Source organism: Salmo salar, chromosome ssa24 (genome assembly GCF_905237065.1).
Source record: "Salmo salar chromosome ssa24, Ssal_v3.1, whole genome shotgun sequence".
NCBI classification, from domain to species: domain Eukaryota; kingdom Metazoa; phylum Chordata; class Actinopteri; order Salmoniformes; family Salmonidae; genus Salmo; species Salmo salar.
The window spans coordinates 11,091,568-11,098,680 of record NC_059465.1 but is presented as its reverse complement, the minus strand read 5'-3'; the positions used below and the strand labels follow the sequence as shown (position 1 = coordinate 11,098,680).

The 7,113-nt window shown below is 40.9% G+C and overlaps 1 long non-coding RNA gene across 1 annotated transcript; it reads right to left on the bottom strand.

Moving 5' to 3' along the window:
• Window positions 1-4,994: 4,994 nt before the first annotated feature.
• Window positions 4,995-5,863, bottom strand: LOC123730441 (uncharacterized). The gene is made up of 3 exons (XR_006761891.1): window positions 5,632-5,863; window positions 5,445-5,516; window positions 4,995-5,234 (listed from the first exon to the last, which is right to left on the bottom strand). It is a non-coding gene; the product is annotated as an uncharacterized lncRNA (long non-coding RNA).
• Window positions 5,864-7,113: the final 1,250 nt, after the last annotated feature.

The following is a 7,113-nucleotide window of genomic DNA, read 5'->3' as shown; positions in this document are numbered from 1 at the left end:
GATTAAATGTCAGGAAGTGTGCAAAACTGAGTTTAAATGTATTTGGCTAAGGTGTATGTAAACTTCTGACTTCAACTGTAGCTACATTTCTTAACAAAAGACTCTCGTCTTAGTATGCCAGAGCGCAGATTAATTGATGAATTTTTGAATGCTCAACACCTATTGAATATGTAAACGTTGGCAAAACAAAGCGTAATTCAATTGTTGCCAGCAACACAGGTACAGTCACAAACGCTCTTGATAACTTGAAAAAAGCAGGGCATGATACACTAGCACAGGATGTAGTGATGGGTCGTTCGCGAACTTGTAGGTGAACATTGGTAGCCGGCTCGCATATCAGAAGAGCCAAATCTATTTATAAAAATATTTAAAAATTAAGATTTGAATATTTAAATGAATTGAATTAACTAATTCAAAGAACTAAAACATAAATAAAATAATATAGGCCTAAATGCTCAAGCGCACACATTCAATCTGACTGTCTGCTCAGACTAACAGCCTCACCTGTTGTTCCTGTCAATCAGACACGCAGTGTCAACCAATGAACCAAAGATGCGTGAGGGAGGGCCGAGCCAACTCACTCACAGTCACACACTTAGCAGCCGAGGAGAGAGAGGAAGGACAGCTGTGAAAACAACAGCTGGAAAAGGAGTCGGAAGCACTATAGCATTTGGATGCATTTTAATAATGTAGACAATGTTAGAGCACAGTGTAGAATTTGCCAAAACAAAATCTCATATCAAGCCGGTTCTACGCACAACCTACACCGGCACATGCGAACTGTGCACCCAACTGTGAAGCTACTGTAGCTGTAGCGGAGCTTCGAGAAACTAGCGGGCCTGCTAGTGATAGTGGTGGAGCCAGCACCTCCACACGTGGAGATGTATCCACTCAGTCAAGTAGGCCTACTCCGCGACCCACAGCAACGCAGTCTTCTGCCAAAGTCTATGTCTGTAGCAAAACAAGGCCAAATTGATATTGCATTGGCTAAAACGATTGCCAGCCATTTTTCGATCATGGAGGACAGAGGTTTTAGAAATTATAGCAATAGTCTAAATCTAATGTATACAATTCCAAGCAGGAAAACCCTTTCAAAATCACTTATTCCACAACTGTACTAGAGCACACAGGAATCAATGCGGGAAAGAGTCCAAAAAGCAACTGCAGTTTGCCTTACCACTGACTGCTGGACATCATGGGTAACCACTTCTTAAATGTAGGTTACATGTCACTTCATTGAAGATGTCTAGCTGTCTTCTGGACTGCTTTGAGTTCAGCGACAGACACACCTCAGAAAACTTGGCAGAGGAACTGTTGAGAGTGGCCAGAGAATGGCAAGTAGATGGAAAAGGGGTCTGTTGTGTTAGCGACAATGCAGCTAACATAACCAAAGCCAAGAAAATGTTAAAACGGACCCATCATCCATGTCTTGCCCACACAATCAACCTGATTGTAAGAGATGCTCTGAAGGTGATGAAGCCCACTGTGGACAAAGTGAAAGCATCTGTGGAATAGTTCCACAGGAGCACAGTAGGTGCTGAAAAACTAAAGTCTACACAACGCCAGATGGGGATGCCTGAGCTGAGGCCTAAACAAGACTGCACTACAAGGTGGAATTCAACATTTTATATGTTGAAGCGGTTTCTTGAGTCAAAGGATCCCATCATCTCTACCCTGCCATTGTCAATGCACCTGCTGATGCTCTGACCCAAGAGGAATGGGAGGTGGTGGAGGAGGTGTGCAGAGTCCTGGAACCCTTTGAGCAGGTCACTGTGGAGATCAGTGGAGAGAGCTACAGTAAGCAGTTATTACTACATCCTTATTTAATCCAGTATTATATATGCACCGTAATTTCCGGACTATTGAGCGCACCTGAATATAAGCCGCACCCACTGAATTTTAAAATAATTATTATTTTGAACATAAATAAGCCGCACATGTCTATAAGCCGCAGGTGCCTACTGGTACATTGAAACAAATGAACTTTACACAGGCTTTAACGAAACACGGCTTGTAACAAAAATAAATAGGCTTTAACAAAACACGGCTTGTAACAAAAAGAAATAGGCTTTAACGAAACACGGCTTGTAACAAAAAACTAAAAATTTGCAGTAAACAGTAGCCTACCAAGAAAGTCATTGGTCACCATCTTCCTCCTCCTGTGCACTGAAACCACTGAAGTCATCTCCTTTCAAAAAAAATTGAAAGTGGGAAAAATCCATATATTAGCCGCGTCATTGTTTAAGCCGCGAGGTTCAAAGCGTGGGAAAAAAGTTGCGGCTTATAGTCCGGAAATTACGGTATATGAGTAGTAGATGAGAACGTAGTATCAGTAGACAAAACATGAACCTTAACTAATAAGTTACTGTTCTCTCTTTTCAGCTATGTGACAGCCTAAAAAATGATACTCCTGTGTAAGGGTCTGCAGCGAATCACAGCCAGCCGTCAGAGAGAAGCAAACGTAACCACAGGACATGTGACAGAGTTGACGGACACCCTATGTTCATCAATGGACAGAAAGTTCCACAGAATGGAATATAATCACGTGCTATCAGAAACCGCTGCACTTGACCCCAGGTTTAACAAGTTAGTCCTCTGTGATGCCAGAGCGATTGACGAGGCTCTTCAGAGAATAACCTCAGCAGCAGGGAGGGACAGCCCCGGCAGTCAGCTGGCTCAGGCACCAGGGCAACAGGAAGAAGAGGGATCAGATGGAGCAGAAGCACCAGCAGTAGTGCCACAAACGTCTGCTGTTTGGATGCTGTTAGACGAGAGAGCAACTGGGGATGCAGCACGAAGGAATCCCTCAGCAGATGCCATAATGGAGGTCCGATTCTATTTGAAGGAGCCCCTGAGTTGGTGGAAGAACAAGGCCTCTGTCTACCCACGGCTTACTAAAGTCATGACAGGGAGACTCTGCATAGTGGCCACATCCATACCCTCTGAGAGGGTCTTCTCGAAAACGGGACAAATAATTACGGAGAGAAGAAACCGCATCAGCCCCTCGAAAGTGAGGTAGCTTGCATTTCTGAATGCAAATCTCTCATAAGAGCAAAATATGGTCAGCATTGCTGTGTGCTGCTGGTAATAACATGGCAATAAAGAAGAGAGAGAAAAGAGGGACCAGTTTAATGTTTTAAGTGGGATGCTGAAGTTTTGCACATTGTTATTTATTTTTCTTTGATATGGTGCAATATTCTATTATTATGTTGTTCAGATTGTATTCGTTTTGTATTGTTACGTTTATATGCACTTTGTTCATATATATTAAAAAGTTATACTTTAAATGCACATGTGTAATAGCATCCTTCTTTTTTACATTTATTTTAATTTGTGGGATGCTGCAGTTTTGCAAATTTATACTTTAAATGCAAATGTTTAATATCATTATTTTTCATAACAAACCAATGCATTTTAAATAAATTGTGGTTAAGGTAGAGTATGATTTTATTTAAGAATATAATTAGAATTCTTTTAACACCAATCATAGTCAAACTATCGCAAACTGTTTGACTTGAAAAAATACAAAACATATTTTTTTAAAGAGCTGTTTGGGAGCCAAAAGAGCCCGCTCTTTTTGGTGAGCTGAGCCGGCTCACTGAAAAGAGCCAGAATGCCCATCACTAACAGGATGCCGCGCTGTGAAACATCGCTTCCCATTAATTTCAATGGAAGGAAAGCGGTGAGAAGCGGAGAGGGCGGGGTCCTTTGGGTGGTGCGAAGGTGGCGCTGGAGGCGGTGAAAAATATAAACTTTTCCTAACTTTATGCCAATCACCAGCAGCGACCGCTGGGTGATGACCAATCATATCGAGTGGTTCCCATGACGAATTTTACGCTATGCGATGGAAGCAAATGTAAGTGATTATAACGTCATAACGAATCATGCAAAAAAAATTACAGCTGACAGAAATATGTTAGTTAATGTAGACAAACGATTATGCATATTTTTTTTAATCATTTAGTTAATTTACGAAAATTGCGATTTAGCAAGCTAGCTGACTAGCTAACATTAGCTAGCTGGCTAGCTTTATGGGTGTTGTGAGAGTATGAAATTGTAATTCTGGTTGTTTAATATTTTAGGGACTCCTGAAACAACCAGCAACCAAGCTGTCGTCTTGTGAAACAGTGGATGTAAAGAATCTAGCTAGCTAAAGCATTTACTGCAAATTGAATGTACAATTTTGTAAGCTTCCCTTGGGGGTACTGTCACGTCCTGACCAGCAGAGGGAGTAATTGTCTTAGTATTTGGTCAGGACGTGGCAGAAGGGTATTTGTTTTGTATGGTTTAGGTTGAGTGTGAATATTGTAGGGGTGTTTGATTTATTATTTCCGGGTTTTGGTTTATGTTCTATGTTTTGTATTACTAGGTTCATTCTAGTTCTTTGTATTTCTATGTCTAGGTAATTGGGTGTTGGACTCTCAATTGGAGGCAGGTGTTTTTAGTTGCCTCTGATTTGCCTCTGAGTCCTATATATAGGTATGTGTTTTGTTTGTAGTTTGTGGGTAGTTGTATTTCGCACTGCTGTGAGTATTAGCCTGTGAAACTGTCGGTCTGTCGTTCTTTGTTTTCTTGTTTTTCTGTGTTCACATTTAGTTAATAAAATATAATGATGAACATGCAACCCGCTGCGCCTTGGTCCTCTCTACCGAACGACACCCGTTACACTTCAACAGTGTTTACCAATCTTGGTCCTGGGACATTGTAACTAATAGACTGGAAACAGGATTTAACTAGTTAAAGGCTGATTTGTAATTCATATATACAGAAATAGAATTTAAAAAACAGTACACTACGCCCTTCATCTGCATTGATCTGATAAACACAGGATAGGTGTAGTATTTCATCAAATGAGACTTAATTTCAACCAGTAGAGAATGTGAAACACTTTATTGAAAGAAGTTCATTATCCAAGTGTTATAAATACATGCATTAATATTATAATTGTAATATTATAAATACAAGTTCAATCTGTACTTCAATGCACATCTGTTGTGAATTATAAAAACAGAGGAAGAAAGAGGAGGTGGCGAGAGAGGTGTAAAAGACAGAAAGGGAAAGAGGTAAGAACATAGGAGCAGGGATATGAATAATGAATCAGTGCTACACAAATATTCTCTCAGTTCATCACAATTACATAAGTGTCTCTAGTCAGCCTGAAGGTTATCTTAAAAGCGGGTGAGGTTGCGATGATGGGACTGGGGGTTGGCATCCTCTCTCACAACAAAACACATCTGCAGACGAGAGACAGATGGAGAGAGAGATCTAAGCCTTGTGTTTTTAGTTTTTATTCTAACATTGTTTCTCATCATAATAATCAGGAGGTGAAATGCAAAACTAACCTTGGATCATTAACTCTGGGACTACTGTGTCTCTATCTATATTTCAATGTAAAGCATCCCTTTAATAATACTTCTTGTTGAGCTGACCAAGTGACCTCTCACCTCTGATCATGCTGTGCCCTCTATGTAGCCAGTTCAGATGAGGGAGGGGTTCACCAACACAGCTGATATAACCTAGAAGATTTAGGGAGAAGAGGAGAGAGGAATGAAGTGAAGGAGAGAGATTGTTATTGAGAAAATAAGGTAGTTAAAGACAGTGTTCAACAGGAATCTGTGTGTGCGGCCTCACCTGGTGTCCACTAAGTAGCTGCAGAGTACTTTATGCTGAAAAACATGAATGAACACATGAGGACAAACAAAATAGCGTGGTAATAGAAATAATGACGTGTCTTATTATTCTCCATGGTTGGCCCTCTTACCTTTTTTTTATACACCTGAGCCTGCTTATGAGTGTGTAGGTGTGGGTTACAGGGTGTCTAATTGTTCTACATTTTTTCAATATGGGTGATTTAAATAGCCTGTTTTGTTTTTCTACAGACATCACACCCTTATCTAAACAGCACCCTCACCTGAGAAGTAGAAATCAAAGGGAGAGAAACTGGGAATTGAATAACTGCAGTTGACATAGCTCAGTAAATGGAAGAATACTCTTATTGCAATGTGGATGGCTCTTAAAATAGCCTTTGGTTGTGCATAATGTAGTCTATGGTGTTGCCAGGGAACAGCACCCTCTTCGAAGAAGTAGGAGGTGACGAGCTCCAGCACACGGATTGCCTCTCTTGCTGCGTTGCTGGACCCCAACCTTGAAACATCCTGCAGAGCACCAGACTTCTCCTCTGGCACACGGCGGCAAGCTGCAGATCCACTCCTGGTCCTCGTGTCCATCTTCATGAAGTTATGCAGGACACAGGTAGCCTTCACACACCTGAATTCCTCCAGGAGGCAGTCCCAGATGGCCCTGATCACCCAACCTTGCAGTGCCCTACACGCTAACTGTAGGCAATGGTTTTGAAGGAATCTCCAATTACAAGGTATCTGTAGGAATATCGAAGATAATGTAATTATTAGACTTTTACCAGGTCATTGTGGATTACTAAACTATAATATCCCTGATAACAAATCATGATAACATTGGATTGAAAGATGCATTGGCACACATATGTGCATGTGTCACATGTGACAATAACAGGATCATATCAAGGATAGCATCACAAATGAATACATAAATAACACTTGAAGCTTGATGATGACTTGATCATTTCATTCAGCTGTGCAGTGCTAAGGCAAAAACAAAAATGTGCACCCCTTTGAGTCCCCAGGACCAGGACTGAGAACCACTGCTCTTCATTGGGACCTCTTCATATGTAGACTGGCTTTCATAGCTCTCTTTATCTGAGGACAGAAAACCTCACAAGAAACAGACTTCATTATAGTCAAATTACACCACACCAAATATTATGTTACTATTATCTCCGTCCTCACTTCTAGGGACAGGAACTACACAAAAGTACCTGCCCTATCCAGAATAGCCTACTCTCTCACTGACAGTTGGGGCTGCTATCTTTTCACCCTCCTCCATGGCTGTTCGCTAGCTACCTACAAATGCATTTTGAGTTTGTTTTTTACAGTGATAAATATATCAAGATAGCTAGCTAATATGGAGTTAGGTAGATGGTGATATTTCATTCACTTAGTTAGCTATCTATACAGTATGTGAAGTTGGCTAGATAGTTAACTAGTTAGCTCATTTAGCAGCTCATTTGAGTTAGCC